This window comes from Pinus tabuliformis, chromosome 2_2 (assembly GCF_031772625.1).
Source record: "Pinus tabuliformis cultivar Carrire ecotype Pingquan chromosome 2_2, CPIR1, whole genome shotgun sequence".
Taxonomy (NCBI): Eukaryota; Viridiplantae; Streptophyta; class Pinopsida; order Pinales; family Pinaceae; genus Pinus; species Pinus tabuliformis.
In genome coordinates, this window is record NC_142300.1 from 136,798,456 (window position 1) to 136,824,912 (window position 26,457).

The window sequence follows — 26,457 nt, forward strand, 5'->3', positions numbered from 1 at the left end:
CCTTGAGGTTGCAGATTTGGAATGGTACCTGACATCATAAGAATATCTTCTACACTCAATGGCTTAGTTCTGTTATTACCAGTTAATAACCCTTGTTCAACAGGTTGAGGAGATGCTCCCGAAAAAGTACCAGTAAGTGATTGATACCCAGAGGGAACAGAAGGAACGCCATATAAAAATGTTTATGGAGATTGAGAAAACATGGATGACTGTCTCGACATATTCAAAGGAGGATAATAACCCCTAGGTGTTGGATGAAAAGGAATGTGAGGTGGTGAAAAACTTAGTCCCGGGTTTTACAAAAATTTGTCAATGAAAGATACCAAGCGTCCCTCCTAGGTGGACTATAAAAGATCGATTCACGCTCCCTAAGTTTTATAGCTGGTTGAATTTCAGGGATAAGTATACCTTCTTGTGGAGTAACAAGTTCTTCAATAGCAATAAGTCCAGAAGGAAGATTTTGGGTAATGACTCTTTCTACCCTGGGTGAACCAGGACCACTGGAAGTTGGAGAGGCAAATCCTGATGATGGAGTAGCAGCAGGTTCAGTTTCAGGTTCAGAAATTTCAGGTTCCTCGGCTAATTCACTAGTAGAAGAAAAACTACCAGTAACTTCAGAAAATGAAACAGGTTCAATAATATACTCTGGTGCTTGAACTTGATAATCAGGATGTACAACTAAAGAAGACTCTCCTTCTTCAGGTGACCCAACTCTACTGTCACTAGGAGTTACAAGGGCTTGTAGCCCTTCAAGCTGGCTTGGTGAAAACTCAGGAGGTTGGACCCAAAGTCTACGGGACTTCCTTGGTAATTCAGCCACGATTAAATATTTTAATTACTTCACACACAAACAAATAAAAATCTCAATGAAAGCCACCTAAAGTCTCTAAAGAACCAAACAATTTTGAATCACATGCCTAAAGAATCTAGAAGGTCAAACCACACACAAACAGTAACTTTCCGTACCGAAAACACTAGTTGGTGATGAAATCCAACGTCGCAGAATTCAATACAGAAATGGCAGTTGGAACAGTTACCCTGGAAACCTGCTTAATGAATAGATTGGCACAAGTTTCTCCACTAAACCATCTCGAGTGAAGAGAACCCCCCAGAAAATCCAAGTGAGTCTAGCCAACATCTGCTCCAGGTACAGTGGGATCTTCCCTCCACCATCACCTTAGGAAAGAATCCTATAGATTATGGTCACTATGGTTACCAACGGAAACAAATATATTTGGGGGAACAGTTTGTGATCCGATACACATGCAAGGGCAGAGTAGCAAGCTCAATCCCCTTGAAGGCTCCTTGACATAATCCAAGGTTTACCAACAAGTGACCCCAGGCTCCTCGACAATGGTTAATCCGAGGTTTACCATTTTTAATTCGTGTATATCTGCTATCATTCCCAATGAGGAAGTATTGATTACCCCACTGGTTCGGATATGACCTCGTGCTTGACTCCTTTAAGAGGATCTTCCCAGAGCATAGATGTAACAATTTTAATTTATCTCCTACCGCAAGATACAACTACTTGTTTGTTTTACTATCTTGGAGAGTTAATTACTCCCTACTCCATGATACTAGCCTAAGCTATGTTGGTGATAAAGAGCCCTAGAAATAAAAAGATTACTAGATAGATTTTACTTTAAGCGTTATTTTTATTGGTTTTTTCTTAAGTCAAAAGGTGTGGAGATGAAACTTTATGGTGTGAAGACTCGACTCCAAAACATTAAAAATGCACGTAAGATGATAAAAAATCCTTTTTTCTTCAATGAATTTCTAGCTAAAGAAAGAGTTGAGAATGCAATTGCTTGAAAAACAAATCTTTCCTTAACAATCAAATGAAAGGAAGAACTTTTTTTCTTTTTCAATACACCAAAAAACAAAACTACTAATTATGCTCACGAAAATTTCTCTTTCTTTTCAAACACTCAAATACTACAAAAACAAACTTTTTCAAAAGATATTTTTTTTTTAAATTTTATAAAACAGTCAAAACTATTGAAAAATCTAATCTTGAGATCTATAAATTCTAAAAAACTAATTGAAGTAAAAGCTTACAAAATTTCTTTTCAAGGATGTTTTACTTAGTTATGAACAAACTAAGGACTAATTTGTCCAGAATCACAAATCAATCAAAAAACAACCAGCTTTTGTTTTTTTTTTTTAAATGAAATCCAAAATTTTCAAAATAAGTTTTCTCGAAGCTTGGCTAAGAGAAAAACAAGATGTATTCCTCAACAAAGGCAGATTTTACAAATCGTTCAGACTCATAAGAAGACCAGCAAAAACCAGGGTGATCTGAGGTTTCTAAGGCTTCTAAGCTTCTGAGTTACTACAAAGACCAAACAAAAATCAAGCGAGGCACACAAAGCTTCTAGGAATTCACCTAAAACCTAAATTCCAATGGAATTAACCTACGAAAATTTTTCGACAAGACACGTGTAGATCTGGGCAGAGGGTAAAACATATAAACAAATCATAAGCTTAACTGAATGAAAATATTTTAAGTTTTTCAAAACCTTGACAGGGTCCGCAGGCCCTTGGTAGAACCAGGTGCGGTACCGCACTGTGTAGTAAAGGAACAGTGCGGGTATGTCCACACTGTGTTACAAACAACAGGTGCAGTCCACTCTCAAAAATATGAAAAACAAAACACAATTCAAAATCTATAAACCTACCCAATCCCACATATCAAGCAAAAACCAGAAACAGAGAAACAGTTTCTCAAGTCAAAGTAAAAGCAAAGGCAAAAACCAAAAATTCAAGTTCCCAGCGGAGTCGCCATTTTGTCGGGCGGATGAATCGTTCTTGCAAACAAGACCGATCTCCCTAGTATCTAATGATATCTAGCGACAAGAAAACCAAACAAATTCTATCTTTCTCTAAATATGCAATTTATAAATAAAGGCCAATAGGTGTTTTAGGCCTACCTCAGGTCCAGTGCTAGTTTGTGGAAGACACGCTCCGTTGATCCAAATGAGCTCCCTTTTAAAGAATCTGCAAACACAAACAAGCACACATATTAAATAGCACCTGCATAGCCAATATAATAAACCATACTTATCATGATGATTAAGGAATTCCTGAAATAAACCATAGAAGACAATTTATTGAGAAAAATGAATCTGATTGTATTAACTTTAATCAAAGAAGAACTTTACAACCTTGGTGCCTTGATGTTGTACAAGCTCCTCCCAGGGTCCAGCAAGAATCTCCTCTACTTTGATAAGTTTCACTCTCTTCCCAAAGAAGCCAAAAGGTATGTAATCTCTCCTCTCAATCTTAACTAGGAAGTCTCAATTCCAATAGCATTTACCCTAGAAAATGTTCAACTTTCCACCTCCCTAGCAACCAGCCCAATGCCTTAATTTATAGTGCAGAGGAGGGAAGTTACTAGGTCCACCTTCAAAGGGATAGAGCCCTCCTTCATAGGGATAAGCTCCTCTCATCAAGGGGTTAGATCCTTTAGTTATGGGATGCATGAACCACCTAGGAGTGAACCAACCACGTAAAGGTTCCTTCTAGAAGCGTCCAGAATTAATCGAAAGTGAGTTTTTAAGAATAAACTTGCGCCTTTTTTACTTTCACAGGGGTCCGCACCCACTCCTTTAGAGACAGAGCGGGCAGGTCCGCAGGTAACATGACCAAGGGGTGCAGGACCGCAGGTAATGATAAGAGAAAGTACGGAACCAGAGTTTTATAGATTTTTCAAAGACTTTCTCTCATTTTTAAAGCTTGACATGAAGAGCTAAGGTTTGAGACTTGCAAAGGAGGACAGTATGAGTGGTGATAGACTCACACTGACTGCAGAAAGTCATGGTGACAATATTTTGTGTAACAGAAGTCTTCCTCATGAATTTCCTTTTCAAGTTCTTATTTCTGCTCCTCCTCTTCACTGCCAGATGGGTTGAGGTCATCAGTAAGAGTTTTGATGTCAGCTTCTCTAGACATGTTCCTGAAAATTTCCCAAGCTATGGGATGGTGTATGTGTGAAGAGCATCTTCTACCAACAATTTGATGAGCCCATGGTGGGCCAATTAGTCTAGAACCCATCCATTCAACTTGGTGCCACATTCTATCAAAGATTGGAGGAGGAAATATGGGAGACTGAGTTTTCTAGTTGCAGGTAGATCCATTCCATATCTCAATTCGTGCAATAACCTGAAGTGATAACCATAAACTATATTGAATCTTCCTTCACAAGTGATATATTTCATGATCTGGTAGCTGACCTCACCCCATTGATGAAGTAAAATTGTCCTTTTGACCCCATTCTTATCCTCTACAAGATGTTCATCACGCTGAAAAAATGTCTTTTTAGCAACCTGTCCTAATGGTTTTTCTTCTTTGCTCTGGGGGAGCCCAAGTGGAAGACCTGTGATTCTACTGATAAATTCTGGTGTAAGCTCTATGGTCAAACCCTTGAAACTGACTGTAGCATGGGTTTTTGAATGTGGCATTAAGGACATTAAAAATTCCTCTGTCACCTCCTCATCATATTCATGAATTCTCTCAAAGAAAGGCATCCAATTTTCCCTGGTGAAGAGGGCCACCACTTCTAGGTGCTCAAGCAATTTGTTGGAGTTCAAAGGCTCCTTTCTCATAAAACCTCCTGGCATGGTGTTTAGTGACTTTTGAAAATGCTCGGGTGAGGAAGAAGACAACAAATTTCAAAACTGAAATCAGAGGAATAGCTGAGTTTTGTTTTTCTAAAACTAGAGAGGGAATTTCTCATGTTCTTCTTTTTCACAACATCAATTTGCAATTTTTCCCCCTTCAAACCGGTTTTCAACCTGAATTGACTTCTCAGCTTTTGGAAGAAATCAATATTTTGACAGAACAAAGAATATATAAAACAATGTTTTTTCACATGGTAGACAGACTTGCAAATTCATTCTTTTTTCACAGGCTTGGTTTCTATGGTTTCATCCCCCTTTTTTTTAGGAGACTATGGGAAAAGGAAAAAAACTGATTTTTGAGTGCAGAGAAGAAAATTGAGAGATTGTATGGAATTCAGGAAAACACAGGAAGACTTTTGAGCTCTCTTTCTTTTCCTTTTTCAATCCCAATACTTTGCTTCTAATCCACCACCTTGTATAGATATATCACATGCAGAGTGGGTTTATGAGCCTACCTCTTTTCGAGCTCAATGTTGGCAAAAATTCTGAATTTTTCCTTTCCAGAGTTTCTCTATGGTCTTCTTGTAGAAAACCTCCTGTAGATGGTGTTCCTACTCCTGTAGAATGTAATAATGCTCCTGTAGAGACTGATAGGCAGGAGAGTTTTGAAAAAATGGCAGAAAACAAGTGGTTTGCTATTTTGAAGGTGGTAGGTGAGTGCTGTAGTCGAGAACTCCTTGATGCAAATGAAGAGGTGGTGGAGGCTTAGACCGTGCTGTACTTAAGCTGATGGCGTGATCTACGGTGACGAGGTGAGGTGGCAGGATGGGTACGTTATCCCCCATTTGGACTATTGGTCCTATGCCAGTGTCTTTATGGTTTTTCATGTCACCTGACTGCAATCACCTCCATTATTCCCGTTATACACTGCCACGACTACTAGTTCTGAGTTTTTTTCTTCCTAAGTTGATGGGCCACACGTGTTGACTGTGTATCTGAACTGTGCTTTGAATGGGACGAAGCTTGTTTGAACTCAAAGAGGGTGCTTTGAACTGAATGAGGGTGGCTGGTTAGCTGGCCACTAATTTCATTTTATCATGACCATCCCAATAGTTCATGTAGTTCCTAAATAATATTCATTCAATAGAGGAACGGGTTTTGGCCACTTACCTGTTAGTCGCTGCTATGCTCTGCTTGCTCGAACTTTGGCACTTCATTTTCTCATTGCTGCTACTATTGGTGCTCTGCATGCTCGGAATGTGGCTTATGCTTGTGATTTTTTGATTAGGCTCTGCTTCTTGCATGTTACATACATCTTGGCTCTACTGACCCTGTCTCTAGAGCTTGTTTTTTAAAGGGATCAGCTACTACATGAATCCTGCAGGATTTCCTGTAGCTGCTTCTCCCTCTGAAATTTCAGGTTGATGCTTGAGCGGGGGCTAAAAAGACAATTGAAGAAGGCTCTAAATGAAATGAATAACAACTGGAAGGCATCAGGTAAGAACAAGTGAAGAATGTTGTTGTCTTATTCATTATTTCTTCTTAAAAAAAAAACAATAGAAACAAAATTTTGTATTTTTTGTGTGTGCAGGGAAGAAAAAGCGAGTGGAAATGTGGGTGTGCAGGGATGGAATGGAGAATTAGGAGGATGGATGGTGGCAGGGAGGTCCACAGGCCTTCTGAACAAATTTCTAGCCCTCAGATTCTTTTCTAGACTCGATTTTGATCTCTCTATGATTTCTACAAGAGCCTCCTGTATAATGCACAAAGTTTCTTGTAGGGTCTGAAATCTTTAGGACAAGTGAGACCAAGGCATGAGAAAAGATAATGGCAATGGAGGGATGGACTATGAAGGGTGTATGTAGCTTGGCCATGTCCTTTTTTCCCCTGTGACCCTCCTGTAATTTGCAATGCATTCAAAAGAAGTTAGTTTTTTTTCTATTTTTTCATTTTTTTTTTTGAGATAGCTGGGGTGCCTCTAGGAGGTTTTCACCCTCACTGCCTACCCTAGGTGCCTCCAAGAGGTTTTCACCTAGGGATATTTTATTCCTTTTTTTCTATTTTTTTTCTCTATTTTTTTTTTTTAGCTCAGGGTGTGGGTGGAATGGAGGCAGAGACCTTCTCCACTACCAACACTGTTTTACCTAGATTCTCAATGAATTCCTGCTTGGAAAGGGGCTTCCTATAGATCTTCAACCTATGCCCATTGACGAGCATGGGGATGGCTTCTTCATCAATGGTTCAGATTAGGACTGAACCATTATCATTGCATTTTTCTACTGTGTATGGTCCCAGCCATCTTGTCCTCAGTTTTTCCTTGAAATATTTATATCTTAAATCATACAGCAGTGCCCAATCTCCTTGCTGGAATTGTTTTTCTTTGAGATGTCTATCATGCCATATTTTTCTTTGAATTTGGACTACCTCTGATTGGAGAAGGGCCTACAATCTCTGTTCATCCAATCCATTTAGCTGAAGCAATCTTTCCTTTTGTGCATGGATGAGATCTAGGTCTAGCTAAGCTGCCATCCTTAATGTGTTATATTCAAATTCTATTGACAGTAGAGCCTTCTTCCCATAGACCAGCTCATAGGGTGTGAACCCTATGGTGGTTTTCTAGGTGGTGTTATAGGCCCAGGTGGCCTCAACTAATTGATCTACCCAATCTTTTTTGCTGCTGATCACTACCTTAGTCAAAATCTCTTCGAAAGCTCTGTTAGTGACTTCCACCTATCCATTTTCTTGTGGATGATAAGGGGTGGAAGTTCTGTGCTTAATCTTGTGATGTGTGAGTAGGTATTCAACCAGATTGGAGGTAAACCGACTCCCTTGATATGTGATTAACTCTCTTGGATAGCCAAACTTGTACAATATATTTTCCCTCAAAAACTCAGCTACTTTTTCTTCTGTTGCTGCTTTGATCGCCTTCACTTCTACCCATTTTATCAGATAATCAGTACGCACAATGATGTAAGATTTCTGTTTTGAAGGAGGGTTGATAGGATCCACAAAGTCCATGCCCCACTTCTCAAATGGCTTGAAAGTCACTTGAGGTTGCAGGGGCATCTCATTCCTTGGAGTAGGTTTCCCATCCTTTGACATTAGTCACATTGGTTGATATATCTCCTAACATCTTGATGAAGAGTGCGCCAATATTAACCTGCTTGCAGAATTTTGAAGGTAGTCCTCTTTGCTGCAAAATGGCCCCCACAGGGCCCGTCATGACAGGTTAGGAGGATTTCAAAAACTTCCTCCTCCCTGACACATCACCTCAAGATCTGATCTGGGCCAAGTTTAAAAAGATTGCCCCCAATCTAGGTGAATGGGGCACTTTTTCTCATGATCTTGCTCTTCTCTTTTGAGGACAAGTGTGGCGGAAACTGTGCTGAAACCAAATAATTTGCTATATCAGCAAACCATGGAGAGAGTATTGAAATAGCAAATAGGTGTTCATCTGTCATTCGATCATCCACCATTCCTTCTTCACCTGCAGACAGATCTAGTCTAGAAAGAAAATCAACAACAACATTTTCCTTACCCAGCTTATCAACAATGGTCAAAACAAATTGATGCAATAAAAGTAACCATCTAATGATACGAGCATTTACATCCGGTTTATTCATCAAATACCTAATTGCAACATGATCAGTGTGTACGAATGTTTAATAGCTGGTGATGTAGTGTCTGAACTTATTTAGGGAATGGACGATAACTAGGAGCTTCTTTTCAGTTACAATGTAGTTTAATTCTGCTTTTGACATGTTTTTACTGACAAAGTATATGGAATAAGGCAGCTTCTCATCAACTTGCCCTAAGGCTGCTCCTATCGCTTTGTTCGACGCATGTTGTGGGGAAAAATGCCTATGCAGGACGATCCTATCCACCTAAGGTGTGACAGTGCCTTAGCAACAAACGAGTACAGCTATACTTGTTTCTTCCTTTATGAAATGTGAAAGAAGAGAGATCAATAGACTTACCGGTGTCTTTCGTTTGTCCCTCGATCTAATCTCCCTTCTCTTTGGGTGTTCACAGCTACTTTCCTTCTTGCTCCTCCAGCTACAGCTTCCGGCAAGATCACAAGAGAACATCTACTTGCGACAAGAGAAGAACACTACACAAAGACAGATGTTCACATTCATAACTAGTTTAGGATTAGAAATAAACCAAATACACTAATACATTTATACATCAAAATACATCAGCATATAGGAGGAACCAAGATAGCTTTATTGATGAATAACAAGGTTCAGGAAGAGATACAACCCAGAGGGCTCCAATCCAGCATCTCCTTCCCAGCAAATGGAATTCCTATCTTCAGCCCCTTCAAAGCATTAAGCACCCAATGATTCCAGTCTCAAACCAACAGCAATTCTTTGCAATAACAAAATTCCAGCCTCTAGATCTCATGGAGGAGAGATCCATATATAGATGTTTGGAGAGAGGATGAGTCAGCTTGAGATCTGACTAGTGTCCTCTCCCTCTATCAGTTCTTGAGTCCACTTGGAGGTTCTTGCTTCCACTTGGAGATTTGGAACCTCTTACTCATCACCAGTCGAATTCCCTTAGGCAAGTGTCATTTTGGAAGCTTCCTGGGTTCTGACACCTTGAGGAATGAGTCTGCCACTTGTCCAATCTTGCTCAGCGCAGGTAGCCAGTGTTGGAGTTGAAATTCAGCGCAGGTAGCCAGTGGAGCCATTGACATTCAACACAGATGGTCAGTGGAGCAGTTGACATGATCCTGAATTGACTTGTTTTTTAGCAGTTTCAGGTGGAGAACTTTTGTGAATTGCTGTGGTTTGTTAGCCTTGTTCCTCTAGGGGTAGGAACAACATGTTTAGGGACTTTGGATCCCTTAGATTATGGGCATTTCATGCTCAATGCTGTAAGGCACAAAAATGTCTATAACAGTTGCCCCCTAAAGTATGAGGCTATTTATCGGGCGAAATTCTTTATCAGGGGGATCCGAAGTTCATCCAATGCTGGGAGGGAGACCTGTAATACAATACAATACAATACATTATTTTTCATACTGCTTTCATGATCTAGCTGAGGCGTGCATTCCCATGCTCAGCTTTATAAATACATTTTTCTGGACATAGAACAAACAATCATCTAATGATAGACTGATAATTTTGATGAAATTATCATCCTTTGAGTAGGATGATTATCTGCTGCAATGATGTACATGTCAATGTCTTTATCTTTCCTGAATATATATCGCAGCCCGGATGGATGAAACTAGATCCGAGGTCTTCAAACTCGTTCGATCTTCACTCTAAGTACAAGTCGATCCATGTGAGAATTGTTCTGAAGTCGAACATGGAAAGACATCGCTTGATTACCGGTCAATGATGTAAACCGTTAACAAGAGCGAGAGGAATCACCGATAATGATAATGACCCTCAAGGTACTGCAGTACAACTTACGTGGTGTGAATAAAGGACTTGGCGTCGAACACCACGCAAAATCTTCTGGTCGAAGGTCGTTGATGTATACCTGTCGCCGGAAGTGAGAAACTTGCCATTGTGGCATGCAAGCTTCAAAGTACTGAAGGGGTTGTTCCTAGATCAACTTCCTGGATAATGAGCTGATGTCGACAAGAAGTGATCCGTCACAGAAGGGCCTTAATGAATCCCACATCAGTGACACGGAACGAAGCTAATGATTTTAATGGAGGTGAAAACGATCTGTGACATATGATTCAGGGTGGCGGTCATGAATGGATGAAGGATAATGTATGGCAGTGGATGGGACATGGTTGACTCTTTCTGAATGACTTCTCTTGAACATATGGCGACACTGATGCGATGGATCGGTAGCATTACCCCAAATATGGATGGTATGGCGAGACCATGGTGATGTGACCGGTGAATGAAACAACCCAACTCGATTGTGGTACGGAGGAAAAGTGTCATGTTCAAGAGCGACTTGCTACCATCAAAGTTTTCTTTAGTTTCTCCCAAATTTTCCCCAGTCATTGCTGACCAGTACCTCTTTATTTTTGTCAAGCTTGAGGAGGATAACATATGCTTGTTCTATAAACTGCCCTTCGGGCAAGCCCATCGCTATGTTTTAACGAGCCTAGCGATAGTGAAACTTGTTCTCGTCTAAAGACAAGTTTGTCGCTATTTAATAATTTTAACGAGTCTAACGACAAGGATAACTCAGTCCTTTTCATTTTTAGAGAGTCTGAAAAGGTACATAAAGTCAACTCCAAAATTCCTTTTTCGTCATCTAATCCCTTAAGTCCGAAAAAGTATAAAACAATACAGAAGGGATGAGTTTTCGATAGTTTTAACGAGCTGAATAAAACAGGTGCTCGATCTTTTTGTGCAATAATCCCTCAGGTCCAAAAAGATTAAAATCTAGAGGAGGGATAGCTCTTCCGGTCGCTTTAATGAGCTGGAAGGCCAAAACTCGACAATATTTTCATATTTTACGAGTCAGTTGAAAAGAGCTTAAAGAAGACTCATCTTTTGAGGAACGAGTGATAAACAGGGATAGCAGCTGATTCCAGGTACAGGTTGGAATTTTCCAATCACGGCAGTGTCACAAGGATGGCTAGGTGAAATCACTCTTCGCAGCTATTCCTCAAAATGGGTAAACAATCATATGGAGGTGAACGATCGGCCAAATGAAATTTGGAGGTGACAGGTGCAAACACGACCAAGGCTTTAACGGCTGATAAGGTTACATTCACGGTGGTTATTTACTGGGTAGGTTCATTTTTTATTTTAAAATGAGCTTAAACGCTGGTGGAAACATTTTCTCATTGCTTATGTTTATTTTTTAATGAGCATGAAGTCCGCGTTAAAACTGCTCGGATCTTGCGTTTATTTTTTAACGAGCATGAACTTTATGCTAAAACTGCTCGATTACCCAGTCATATGATAAGAGTGTCTCATCAAGATTCTATTTTTTTATGGATCTTCATCTCACTAACCTTTTCTTTGGATCCTTTCTTTATGCAAGTTTGGAAACGACTAATCCTACGAGTTTAAAGGGTTAGAGGTCCTAAAAATTTAAAAAAATAAATAGTCGCCCCTTGCTTGCACTCCAAAAGGTTTGCATGCCCCCAGGAATAAAGTAGATTTTCAAGGTTACCTCTACTTCACTTCCGCCAAAACATTTGTTTTAACGAGAGAGGCTTACCTCTTTCAGGTTACCCAAAGATTGTCTCGTTCACGGAGCAAACAAAACACTTCCTCGGCAATGTCTACCGAAATAGACAAAGGTGGGTGAAAAATAGTTTATTTCACTCACATAACTTTGACAAAAGAATCTTATTCTAGAACAACCCTCTTCCTAGACGGACGGGGTACGGACTAGTCATTTTCTTCCGCGGAAACCTACCCTATACCCAAAGTTTTCCTGCCGAAGCAGACCAGGACGCATGCCCCCTGGGTTCCAGTCATATCTTCCCGGATTACTCGCGCTCATCAGGAGGATGGACCGTGGGTTGAGACACTTCTTGCGTGAATATACCATTTAGGGATGGTATATGACTATTTGCGATGTGTGATCCGGGAAATGAAAGTTGGTCCATGAGCTTGACCACTCTTCCTTCATGCGGAAAACACATTACTCTAAAGAGTGAGGAGATGATGGCTCCTATGCAATATATATAGTCTCGTCCAAGGAGTAGGTTATAATCCAAGGGTCCTTGAACGACCATCACGTTCATTTGAACGGTCTTCCCTTTCAATGTTATGGGCACATTGGGGAGGATCCCTAAAGGTCGACTGGTTCCTTTATCAAAGCCTGATAGATCTCTCATTTCAGGAAAAAGCGCGGGCGAACCAAGCACTTTCCAAGCAATAGAGGAAAGGATACTTACAGATGCCCCTTCATCAATGATAGTGCCAGCCATTACCATTCTGTATATTTGGACAATAATTCCGAATGGTATACTGGCTGGCAACCGGGGTCTGCCTAGTTGGTTCCAGTCGAACGAGACAACTAGGTTGCTTGGTGGTGGGACCGAGTAGACGGCCGGATATCGCTTGACGAAATTCCTTCCTGCGATAAAGGAATGGGGGCATTGCCCCCTTGTTCATCAGAGTCAGTGTTGATGAAGAGAATTTGGACGGTGTCGTCTTTATTCTCCTCTGTGATGGTATCATTCGAAGATAGAGCCTCTGAAGGCAAAACTGGGTCAACTGCCATATCAACCTGTTGACTTTCGTCAGGCATGGATCCAGATGGTTCATCTTCAATGACAGGTGCTTCGGCTGACCACCTAGGCGGGTCAGCCGGGTTCGCAACTAGTGAAGGACTTGGCAGGAGTCTTTGATATCCAGGAGGAAGTTGCGCTCGTAAAATCGGGCGATCTTCCAGAACTCTTTTTGCCTCATCTAAGAAGGGACAACGGTGGATGGCATGATCACGTTCACACAGTTTACAAGGAAATCTAGCTTTCCCTCTCTATCCTGGGGCTTCACTCCCACTAGTTGATGGTGAGCAATCAACATGGCTATCAGAGGTTGATGCTACTGAATTGTGCAAACGGGGAGACCAGTCCCTTAGTATTCGAGGGATACAGGGAAAATCTCTGTGGAAGTGGTCTCCCTTGCATATGACGCATGGCGATTTAGGCCTGGTCAGTGCTGTGTGTGGATTTTTGTCAGACGACTCTCGTTTGCCCCCAGTCGCCTTTGGCTCCTTCTTCTTCTTTTCTTTCTTCTTCTTCTCCTTCTTCTCCTTAAGAGCCTGGATTTTGGTTTTACCAGTTCCGTCAAGCGAAGAGGAAGGAGGAGAGGAAGATGAAGTAGAAGGCTGGTGGGCGACTCTGGTATGGTCTGACTGTTGACTCGACTGTTCAGGAATGGTGACGTTCTGAACGACATTGGTTGAAAAGAGCCAGACTGGCAGACCAATTATCAGTCCTGGAAGCGACAATGTGGCCATGTGGGGTGCACCAACATCTCCCCAAGAGGAGAAGGGACTAGGATTTCCCCCAAGGGGAATTCCTTGGTTGGTGTGCTCCATCTTTCAACCTAAAGATCAACGCAGGAATTAAAGGGTGATTGTTCCGTTTAAAATAAATTTTAACGACGCTTTAGACACAACTTGCTTTTTCACTTTTAAAGAGTCGAGAAAAAGCTAAAGATGACTCTAGTCTCCTTCGATGTTTTAACGAGCCCGAAGTGACAAATGCTCGGATGGACTTTTTCTGTTATAGAGTCTGAAAAAGGCCAAAAGAAACTGCTCTGGAGTTCTAGGCAGAGGCTGTGCCAAACTTTTCGCAAAACCGCAGGATACTTTTTAAGGTACGGGCAGTCGATATTCGTGAATGCTGTGTTCACTGCATTGCGATCAGTAGGGTGGCCGACATGGCTTCCTAAGGATAAAGGATATATGCCTATAGGGGTCTCCCAATATATACGCGACGGTACGTGGGAGCACAATCCGTACTAGCGCTATCGTCCCTCAGGAGGAATCACCCACCTTCCACGAGATCGACAGTCACTAGGCTTAACGACGCCGGAACACGTCTCTAGCCTAGACCTCTATGTTGTGCGTTATGTTACAAAGCGTTGTTAGGTTCATTCAGTTTATTTTAGGTTGATCTTTTTAAAGTTTGCCTTTCAAGGTTCACCACGAGATGTATGATACAAATTCCTAAATGCAGTCTAAAGATGATAAGCAAGCTTTATATCTTTTCAACTTTGAAAATCCTAGCTACTGAGGGAAAAGAAAGACACCATCTTTTCTCAAAGAGCAATCAGCACACTCTAATGCACTTTTCCTACATCCAACATGCAAACTATCAAATGCAAAATGCACAATGCAGGTGTTTGTTTTCCGCTTTCTTAGTATTGATGCCTACAAAGAAAGCTTTTTGTACAACTTTGAATTTGCTTTTAAATGATCAATACAAACAAGTTCACTTTTTCGAAATCAGAGAAGATAGAAGAGATTACAATACTTAACGATTTTCGAAATAAAGACTTGTTTTGACACTTAAAAGAGACAAATTCAAACCAATAAGCAAAAGTAAATGTATAATCAATCTGCAAACAGCCAATGAACTCTCTTCTAAGATCACAATCAATCAGATCTGAATCAAAGGCTACAGGATGACTATTTTACTCATGCAAAGGAAAACTGTAAATGACGCCACAAACACATAAAAACACTCACAGTCTTTTTGTACAAAAGGAGGCGGAATCTAAGCAAAGAAAAGGAGTTATCTGACTGGTACCTATGTTGGTTAAAGGCTGCAAAAAACAGAGATCAAAACAGGGCAACAGAGAGCAGAGAACCCCAGCTGCACAAGGCCAAACTGGTTCAGCGCAACCTCAACACTAAGGACTTGAAATTTAGCGCAGGTAGCCTTCACAGGACCTGCATTGAAATGCAGACTGCCTTCACAGCAGTTGCACTGAAGGAGAAACTCTCGTTTCTCCTGGGTTCTGGGTCACAAATTGCTCAAAAATCAACAGTTTCAGGCCAAATCAGAAACACAAGCAAGGTATAATCAAAGGGATGCTTTGAAAGCTACTAAGATCTATCACAAGGATCATCAAATCATTTGTGAATCCATTATTCAGATCATAGACAAGTCTGGCAACTGGATCAAAGCAACAACTTTCTACTTTGCATCCGGGAAAGATGCAGTTCGATTGTTGCTGTCAAGTCTATGAAGTAAACAAAGGATGGAAACACAAATAAAATGACTAAACAAATCTTCCCCAGCGGAGTCGCCAATTTGTTGTGGGGAAAAATGCCTATGCAGAACGATCCTATCCACCTAAGGTGTGACAGTGCCTTAACAACAAACGAGTACAGCTATACTGGTTTCTTCCTTTATGAAATGTGAAAGAAGAGAGATCAATAGACTTACCGGTGTCTTCCGTTTGTCCCTCGATCCAATCTCCCTTCTCTTTGGGTGTTCACAGCTACTTGCCTTCTTGCTCCTCCAGCTACAGCTTCCTGCAAGATCACAAGAGAACAGCTACTTGCGACAAGAGAAGAACACTACACAAAGACAGATGTTCACATTCATAACTAGTTTAGGATTAGAAATAAACCAAATACACTAATACATTTATACATCAAAATACAACAGCATATAGGAGGAACCAAGATAGCTTTATTGATGAATAACAAGGTTCAGGAAGAGATACAACCCAGAGGGCTCCAATCCAGCATCTCCTTCCAAGCAAATGGAATTCCTATCTTCAGCCCCTTCAAAGCATTAAGCACCCAATGATTCCAGTCTCAAACCAACAACAATTCTTTGCAATAACAAAATTCCAGCCTCTAGATCTCATGGAGGAGAGATCCATATATAGATGTTTGGAGAGAGGATGAGTCAGCTTGAGATCTGACTAGTGTCCTCTCCCTCTATCAGTTCTTGAGTCCACTTGGAGGTTTTTGCTTCCACTTGGAGATTTGGAACCTCTTACTCATCACCAGTCGAATTCCCTGAGGCAAGTGTCATTTTGGAAGCTTCCTGGGTTCTGACACCTTGAGGAATGAGTCTGCCACTTGTCCAATCTCGCTCAGCGCAGGTAGCCAGTGTTGGAGTTGACATTCAGCGCAGGTAGCCAGTGGATCCATTGACATTCAACGCAGATGGTCAGTGGAGCAGTTGACATGATCCTAAATTGACTTGTTTTTGAGCAGTTTCAGGTGGAGAACTTTTGTGAATTGCTGTGGTTTGTTAGCCTTGTTCCTCTAGGGGTAGGAACAACATGTTTAGGGACTTTGGATCCCTTAGATTATGGACATTTCATGCTCAATGTTGTAAGGCACAAAAATGTCTATAACAACGCAACTGTGTGAATGTGGAAAGGTAGGGCCCAGTTTGGACCTCTCAAAATTGGGGCAGTTACCAACTTACCTTTCAAGGCATCCAGAGCCTCTTGACAGTTGTCAGTCCATATGAACTCAACATCTTTTCCCAAAATACCAAACAATGTAGAGGCTAGCTTACTAAAATCCTTAATGAATCTTCTATAACACCCTGCTAAGCCTAGAAAACTCTGAACATCTCTTACCTTTTGAGGAGGTGGGACCCTTTGGATGATAGCAATCTTGTTGGGATCCACCTGTAATCCTTGATGAGAAATTGTATGACCTAGTACGATCCCTTCAGTCATCAGGAATTCACATTTTTCAGGATTGAGGGACAGGTTCATTTCAATACACTTGGCTAGAACAAGGGATAAAGTCATCCATATAGATTTCCACTGAATCATGAACCAGTTCAACAAATATGCTCAGTACCACTCTCTGGAAAGTGGCAGGAGCATTGCAAAACCCAAAAGGAAGGAACCGGTATGCAAACGTACCCTAAGGACAAGTGAAAGTGGTCTTATCTTGGTCTTCCGGGCTAATTTGGATCTAGTTGTACCTGCTAAACCCATCTAGGAAGGAGAAGAAATTCTTCCCTGCCAGGCCATCTAACACTTGATCTATGAAAGGCAAAGGGAAATGGTCCTTCTTGGTGGTCTTGTTTAGTTCCCTATAGTCTACACAGATTATCCACTTCCCATTTTTCTTTGGCACTAGTACCAAAGGAAAAACCCATTCACTGTCAGAGATGGAGAAGATGAATCCTGCATTTAGCAACTTTTGTAGTTCTTCTTTGACAATATCCTTAAGGGCTGGATTCATCCTCCTTTGAGGCTACCTAATTGGTTTACAATCTTCTTTAATGTAAATGTGATGAGTACAGACTGAAGGGTGGACTCCCTTCATCTCCTTGTAGCTCCAAGAAAAAGAATCCAAGTGATTTTTCAATAAGCTACACAGTTCTTTCTCACGAGAGGTGGATAGGGATGAGTTGATCTTCAAGGTTCTTTTTGGACTAAATTCCACATTCTTAACTCAGAGAGAGGTCGGATCAGCCACACAGAGATCAACTAAAGTATTAGCTTGGGTTTCTTCCACCAGCTCTTCTAATGGCAACACACTGGGGGGTGGATTCTGAATCAATTTCTCAATAAGATCATCCTTGGTTTGTGGACCCCCCATGGTAGGCTCTACTGTACACAATGGTGTGGAATAGAATTCATCCTCATCTTCCTCCTCCAACCAGAGAGGTAAATCATGTTCTAGCAGAGGTTGGAAAGGAGGATATAGGACTAGCTACTTGGACATATGCCCGTTCTTGATTGTCATGTTCCCAGCTCGACAACTAATGTAGGCATCTACAGTATCCAACCAAGGCCTTCCCAGGATGAGAGGATACCTAGTGAGCTTTTCCTTTGGTTGGAGAACCAAGAAATCAGTAGGGTACTCCCAGGAATCAATAAAGACCATTACATCTTCCACAATCCCCTCAGGGGTCACAGTGGAGCAGTCTGCTAACTGCAGTACTATTGAGGTCTTTCTTAGGGAACCCTGAAGGTTGAGTTTGAGTATAGTGTCCCTGGTCATCACATTAAAGGCAACCCCTAGATCAATCAAGGTATAGGGGATTGTCATGCCATTGATGTGGACATCGACTACCAGACTCCCAGGTGTTATAGACATTTTTGGGCACTGCAACCCCAAGCATAAATTTCCATAAACCAAGGGCTCCTAAGTCCCTAAAGGTGTTGTTCCAACCCCTAAGAGAACAAGGTCAACTGATTACAACATCTCCCAGAAATTCTCCATGAAAAACTACTCACAATTGGTGAAAACTGGACCATTTCACTTGCTCCATAGGCAAAGTGCATTTCATCCCACTTGAAGACACATAGTAGGTGCAATTCATGTCAAAAAACCCTTCTATGGGGTGCGATGGGCGAGAAGGGACAAATGGAAAGGTCAATCCGCAAGGTGGAGGAGCATGGAATCTTCCAGAAACCTCTTTTGTGACACTTGCCTCTATGAATTCGACCAGGGATGAGTAAGAGATCATCAATCTCGAAGTGGAATAAAGAACTATCAGAGAGAAGACACTAATCAAATCTCAAAAGCTGACTCACCTCCCTTGCAGACATCTATATATGGATCCCTCATCCCAGAGATCCAGAGGCTGGAATTTTGTATCTTGTAAGGAAGGGTTGTTGGTTTCTTGGTTCAATATCACAGCGTTGGGTGATCTAAGCTTTTCATGAGGTGAAGAAGGGCTTTCTTGCTGAGAGGATGATGCTGGGTCAGAACAATTGGTTGTAATCCTCTTTTCTCTTTCTTGATTATCAATAAAGCTATTCAAGTTTTCCTCCACATTCTTGTATGATGGATGATTTATGAATTTGTGTGGTCAATGTACATCTGATCCTATATTGTTTATGATAATAGATCTATGTTCTTGGATAGTGTTATGCTACTTTGATTCTACAGGTACTCCTTCAATCTGGGTAGACAAGGAAGCGAGTGGAAAGGACCTACCAGAAGAGAGAGGAATCGAGCAAGGAACCAAGCGCAAGACAGAGGTTGGTCTCCTTATTCTTCTCTTATCTATTTCTCATAAAGGAAAATGAAAGTAGTTTTTAGTGTGTTTGTTTCTAAGGTAGCTACCAGCCTTAGTGGGACTAGCAGCTTTGTATAGACACTAGTTTTCCCAATAACAAAATGGAGACTCCGCTGGGGACCGAGCAGATTGTTTGTTCATCTACATTTTTTTATTTTATAAACTTACAGACGGAGCCTAAAGTCAAGCCAGCTAGCCTTCGAACTACATTTGCTATGCAAGTGCAAATTAGATCAACACTGCTTTAGTCTATCTTTGGGTTTTGTTTATGAATTAAACGATTGATTTACAAGCTCTCTAATTGCCCTCATGGTGGCTCTAGTAACCTCCTTAGATCTACCCCTGTGGTTGATTTACTGATTACCTCTTGCTCAGCCTAAATCCCTGAACTGAACTGCAAACTATGACCCGAAATCCAATCAAAGTCTCACCCCTGGTCCAGCACACTGTCTGTTCTGTGAACTTCAAATGCATCGCACTTCCCGAGTGTAGAAGGTGCGTTGCATTTTAGTTTCAATGTGTTACAGGTGCGCTGATTAGACAAGGCCTTGTTCCTAAATTTTGGTTTCTGTGTTCACTCTTTTCAGCTCTATTCAGGAGTTTTGCTGCCTGTAGTCAGTACACCTCTGTTTGAAACCCCTTTCCTTACTGTTATTCCACCTCCATTGTGCAAAGAACCGTAAATGTTTTTATGTTTTTTTGAGTCATTTTCAGTTCTCCTTTACAAAGAGTAGCGTAATTGTACTGCCGTTTCTTGATTTGAAAGTGTCGCAAGTGTCGTTTTCAGTCATAGAAGAGAATCCGATTGTTCTTGATAGTCGATTGCACTGTTACTCTTGTATTTGATTTGAGTTAGTAGTTTTTCAAGTGTCGAAAGCAAGTTTTCAATTCCAAATAACAAAGTGTCGTCATTGTCCTCATTTTGTTTTGAAAAGAAACTTGTTAGTAATTGTCGCTTTGGAAAATAATTTAGATTTGTGCTTAGCTTTATTTTTATCATTCATACATTAAGAAGGCTGAAAAAAATACATGCATGTGCATTCACATTTAGACTGTTTGTTGGTTTGATTTAGGACAGTGCATATAGTGCGTGCTCTCTGCTGTTTGTTGAAAGAACACCATCTCTCTTTCCTTAGTAGCTAGGATTTTCATTGCAAAAAAAATATTAAACAACTGTTTATCATCTTAGATTGCATTTTAGGAATTGTACATCTACATCATGCGGTGAACTTGAAAGGAAAATTTCTTAAACAAGATCAACCATAAAATAAATTTAATGAATCTAAAAATGCTTTGGAACCTAACGCACAACATCTAGAAGTCTAGGCTAGAGACGTATTCCGACGTTGTAAAGCCTGGTAACTATTGTTTTCGCTGTTGGTTGGGTGATTCCTCCACTTTGAGACGATAAGTGTCAGTATAGACTTGTGCTCCCACATAACGTCGAGTATATTTTTGGAGACCACAATAGGCTTTATCCTTTATCCATAGGAAGCTGTGTCTGCCGCCCTATTGATCGCAATGCACTAAACACAACATTCGGGAAGATTGACTGTCGTACCGTAAAAAGTATTCTGCAGTTTTGTGATTGGTTTGGTAATCCCTCTGTCTAGATTTCCAAAGCAGTCCCTTTCATTCCTTTTCAGACTCCTTAATGGAAAAGGTCCATCTAAGCACTTGTCACTTCAGGCTCATTAAAAATCAAAGGCGACTAGCGTCATCTTTTGTTTTTTCTCGACTCTTAAAAATTGAAAAAACAAGTTGTGTCAAAGCGTCTAAAATTCATCCAATTCAGAAACTTACTTCCCCTTGATTTTTAGTTGATTGAGTAATCCACAATCGTGGAAGAAATTCAATTGAAACCTCGTCGTTCACTGAGGCTTACGAGTCAACCGTCTTTGTCTCCAGAGTCGAAACTGTTACAGACAAAGAAAACTCGTTTAACTGGTTCCAAATCCCCTGGTAAAGTTAGAACAAGTGTTCCGACACCATCGGAGACTCCGGTTACTCCAAACATTTCTGGTATCCCTGCCTTTACAGAAGAAGTTCAGCAGCCACCAAAGGATAGTAGAACTGATCCTAGTGTGAAAGTAGACACTTGTGTTACTAAGCCAGCTCCATCTACAGCTGATTCAGAGGGTGTTATTCCCCAAACATCTGTTGCTGTAGATTCTATACCTTCTTCGGCACCAGAAATATTTCACGGACTTGACGGTCTTCCTCTTCCACCTGGTCTGATTGCTATAGAAGAGATTGTGGAGGATCCTCCATCGAGTACTCCATCGTGATTTGGAGTCAGGATCACTCTATATCCTTCTTCGTCAGAAATTAGTCTACCGCCATTGGAAGCTCTTGTAGAATTGCTAGGCAATCTTTTGGGTAGGCTAGAAATGTCTGAACAACCATCGACATCCAGGACTGTGTCATCTGACACAGCAACGACAGAACTCCCTCCTGTCACTCCAACAATGTTCGCTGGCATACCATCTATCCCAACTAGCTCTCAATCGCTAGATGGGGCCCACTCAAGGGCTATTTCGACAGTATGGTCCGTTCCTGTTTGTTCATCCGAAATAGTATCCGGGAACTCTTATGTTGAGTCTTAGCAAATTGATCCTTCAGGATGTCAATTTTGGCAGTCCAGTCCTCAAGGGCAAGCAATTCCTTTAAGTACCGGATTACCGCCATATGGGGGACAGTATACCCTTTCATTGTCTCCTCCAGGAGGACAACCATACGGGTGTTCACAACAAAATTAAGGTTATGTTGGAATTACATCTAGCGGTTGGGTATCGGTACTACCTCAACAACCAAGAGTTGTATATTCGATGCAACAATGCTTACCTATGTCAAATATACTGACTATGCCAGCTATTGTGACAGTGTCGCAAGTACAAGCGTTGCCTATTGTATGCTAACCTCAGGTTTCTCAGGTGGTAATGCAACAGCCTCTTGTCCCTACGACTCAACCACAATCACCAAGTAGTGGAATAACACAGGCCCGAATGGGTACAATTACCCCTCATCTTTGTCAAACAGTCAGTATTGGACAATAGCACATGGCTTCACAACCATGGATGGTGCATACCAACAACCGCAATTCCAACAAGTATACCAAGGATTTGAGCAACAAATATTTGCAAATAGTGGGCAGCCATATATTCAAAATGGTCAAAATCAACCGTTCTACAATGGTTATGCCCATCAACCTTATCAAAGTTACCAGCATCAAATGCATTATGGTGGTATGCAAAGACCAACTGCTCAGGCAATTCCGTCATATCCTGGGTATGCTTCACCAAACCTGAATCAACAGTTACCCTTCGTGGCAACTTTGGAGTTACCGGATCTAAATAGGTTAACAAACAATCCAATTGCTTACGCCCCTTGGTGGCCAGCGATTCTGCATAAACTTCCGTCAGATATTCCTAAATTTAATGGAAATTCGGGTGAAGACCCGTCGAATCATGTGATGAAATTTCATCTGTGGTGTTCATCAAACAACCTAAACGATGATTCAATTAGGTTTCACATTTTTCAGAGGACGTTAACTGGTCCGACAGCAAAATGGTATATCGAGTTACCTAGAGCTTCGTTTGACAACTTCAGTACACTAGCCACAACCTTTTTAACCCATTTTCAGTTACCGATAAGGTACGAAATGGGAACAGAACTTCTTACCAATTTCAAGCAAACAATGACCACTCACATATCCGATCATATTCATGAGTGGCGACGTCATCGTAGAATGGTAAAAACTTATGTTGATGATCAAATTTTAGCTGAATGGTTTATCAAGTCTTTATTACCTTCCATTACAGAAGATGTGGCAAAAGGAGGATTCGTCACTGAAGAGCAAGTTATTGCTCGTGCACAATATTTAGACTTGATTTATACTTAGTCTAGCACGCTCTACACTAAAATCCCTGACGCTCCTAGACCGGAATTTTCCGTCCCCCCTCCTCCTAAATCGAACAATGACTCTCATGCCGACGATGACGTGATTGGTACGACAGACACGAAATCGGCAAAGGCTACATCTAAAAAGGCCCATAAGATTTCCAGTAAGAATGCAAAAGAAGAACTTCTCGCCTCAGAATTAAATGCCTTCTTGACAGATAAAGGAAAAGAAACCAAGCAACCGGGAGGCAAGAAGAAAAACAAAGGGAAGAAGAAGAAACATGAGGAATCATCACCTGAAAATTCTTTTGCAAACCCTCCTGGAGATAGGAAACCAAAAAATCCATGTATAACATGTGATGAGGATCATTTGACAAGAGATTGTCCACATAAGGCTGAGCTTAAAAGATTCATCAAGAATTCAAAAACCTCGGTTGCATTGACTGATCCATTTCCAAATCCAGGAACAAATTTGGTTGCTAGTGAAAATGCTTCCCCATCCTAAGTACTGATGTTGTCGGTTTCAAAACAACAAAATGATGCTTTGATATCGACAAGGAACAAAGATTACGGGAATCCACAGCTGTCGAACAACAAGGATAAAGATCAACCTAGTAGTTCAACAACAACTTCAACAGAAGTTGCGCCGCCCATCATTCTTGAGCTAACAATAAAACCGCCAAAGGGAGTAGTACACAAGTCGACATTTAATCCTCGTGCCAGAGCAGCACAACATTATAATATAGTGGAAGATCTGGCCCAATCGCCATCTGCTATGTCGACACTTGAGATACTACAAAATTTCCCATCCCAAAAGCAGGCTTTATTATCAGCTATCGGTGGGATAGACCCAAAGGATTCTAATCTTGTGTCCTTTAATCATAAAGGATACGATCCTCAGTTACCAGCTCAAGTAGCTTTCCTCATTCAAGTGAAAGCCCTCAACAAAGCTGTTCATCGAACAATTATTGATGAGGGGGCATCTACATGTATTATGTCGATGAGTTGCTGGAAAACTTTAGGATCTCCAACCTTGTCGCGATCTTTGACAACATTAAAAACATTTGACGGACGAACGTATACCCCATACGGTATTCTAAGTAACTTGCAAGTTGAACTAGAAGGGAAAACAATATAAATAGATGTCGAAGTAATCGACGGAAACCTTGATTACAACATCCTACTGGGAAGACCATGGATATATGTTATGGCTGCAGTTGTGTCGACCTACTTTAGGAAGATTGCATTTCCTTTTCAAGGAGGAATTACGATCGTCGACCAACAAACATTTCTCCCAAATAGTTCCCAAGTTACGTGAAGCATTCCGATGATCCATGGAAGCCCCCATATGCTTCAAAATATCGGAGTAGGCCTACTAAAAGACCCTATATTAATGGGGACTTTTTCCCTTCCGCCTCCAATCAATCTGGCGGAAGTAGCGTTGGTAGGAACCTGCAATATGATATCTTCGATTCAAAAGATCTCAGAAAACGATATAAACATGGACCATACGCAGGTATTACCTCCAAGCCCAATAGAAATATTGTAGCAATCAATGTTTTTGGCATGGGAGGTAGACCCGAATCAACACTCATTAAGCGTTTGGATAGATAGGTCTAAGGAATATGGCACCCCTTCAGATCCTTGGTCGCAAGTGCATTACACCGACGAAGGAATTGTTCAACCAATGGTAATTGAAGGGGCACCATGGGAAGATTACCACCATCGTTCCCATCTTCCGGATTGTAAAGAAGGTACTCTTGATGACCTTCATCATCCTTCAATTTTTGATTTCCTATCAAATACTGTAAACATGGTGGATTCCGAGCAAAACTTGTCCAACATTGAAGAGACTATCGCCATAAATATCTCGACCAAAATAGATGTTGTAGAGAATATTTAAGTTGGCAAATGTTGTTCTCCTTGAAAACTGGAAATATATAACGCTCTTTTTCGCGAATTCAGAGATGTCTTTGCTTGGCCATATGATGAAATGTTAGGCATTGACTCGAGTATAGTTGAACACGAAATCAAGATGTATCTAGATATCGAACCAGTACGACAACGGATACAGCAGGTGCACCCCAAGAAAGCTGCTACCATCAAGGCAGAAGTTGAAAAGCTTCTCCATGCTGGTTTCATTTACCCGGTTCCTCTAACCGATTGGGTATCGAACATTGTTCCTATTATAAAAAAACAAGGAACGATTAGAGTGTGCGTCGATTATAGGGATGTAAATCAAGCTTGTCCAAAAGACAACTACCCTACACCCTTTATTGACCAGATAATTGATGAATGCGTCGGATGCGAAATCTTTTCATTCATGGACGGATTCTTCGAGTATAATCAAATGACAACGACTACGGCAGGTGCACCCCAAGAAAGCTACTGCCATTAAGGCAGAAGTTGAAAAGCTTCTCCATGCTGGTTTCATTTACCCGGTTCCTCTAACCGATTAGGTATCGAACATTGTTCCTGTTATGAAAAAACAAGGAACGATTAGAGTGTGTGTCGATTATAGGGATGTAAATCAAGCTTGTCCAAAAGACAACTACCCTACACCCTTTATTGACCAGATAATTGATAAATGCACCGGATGCGAAATCTTTTCATTCATGGATGGATTCTTCGGGTATAATCAAATAAATATCCGCCCACAGGACCAGTCAAAGACTGCATTTATTTGTCCGTGGGGCACATTCGCATATCGCAAATTACCCTTTGGTTTAAAGAATGCAGGGGAAACATTTTAGAGGGCAATGAATTATGCCTTCCATGACATCAAAAACATCGTTCAACCATATCTCGATGACCTTCCAGCTCATTCGCGAAAGCGGACCGATCATCCGCAGCATTTGAGAGCGATATTTCTACGTTGCCGACACTAGAAGATACGACTCAATCCACACAAATGTGTGTTCTATGTCAGTTCTGGTCATTTACTTGGCTTTGTAGTCTCAAAAAAAGGGATTCGTCTCGACCCATGTAAGGTTCAGGCAATCATAAATTTTCTTCCACCTTCAAATTTGCTTCAGATTCAGAAACTCCAAGGGAAAGCAAACTTTCTTAGGAGGTTCATTCCAAATTACGCCGAACTTGCTAAAGGTTATACACGTCTATTGAAAAAGGAAGTGCCCTTCATCTGGGATCAGGTCGTGCAAGCCTCCTTTGATGCGTTAAAAGAATCCCTAATAAAAGCATCATTAATGTACGCTCCTGATTATCAAAAAGACTTTAACCTGTATCTGGCTACAGCGGATACAACCATCACAATGGTTTTAGTTCAATAAGACAACGGAATTGAACATCCTATATATTATTTAAGTAGGAACTTAAATGGTACAGAAAGTAAATATTCCTATGTTGAAAAGCTGGCGCTCGCCGCTATTCAAGCGATACAGAGATTTTGACACTATGTCCTCTTTCGAAAAACTACCATTCTGTCAGATTACAACCCCATGACTTATATATTTTCGTGAGAGTTGCTGGGGGGAAAATATTCAAAATGGATAGAAATTCTAC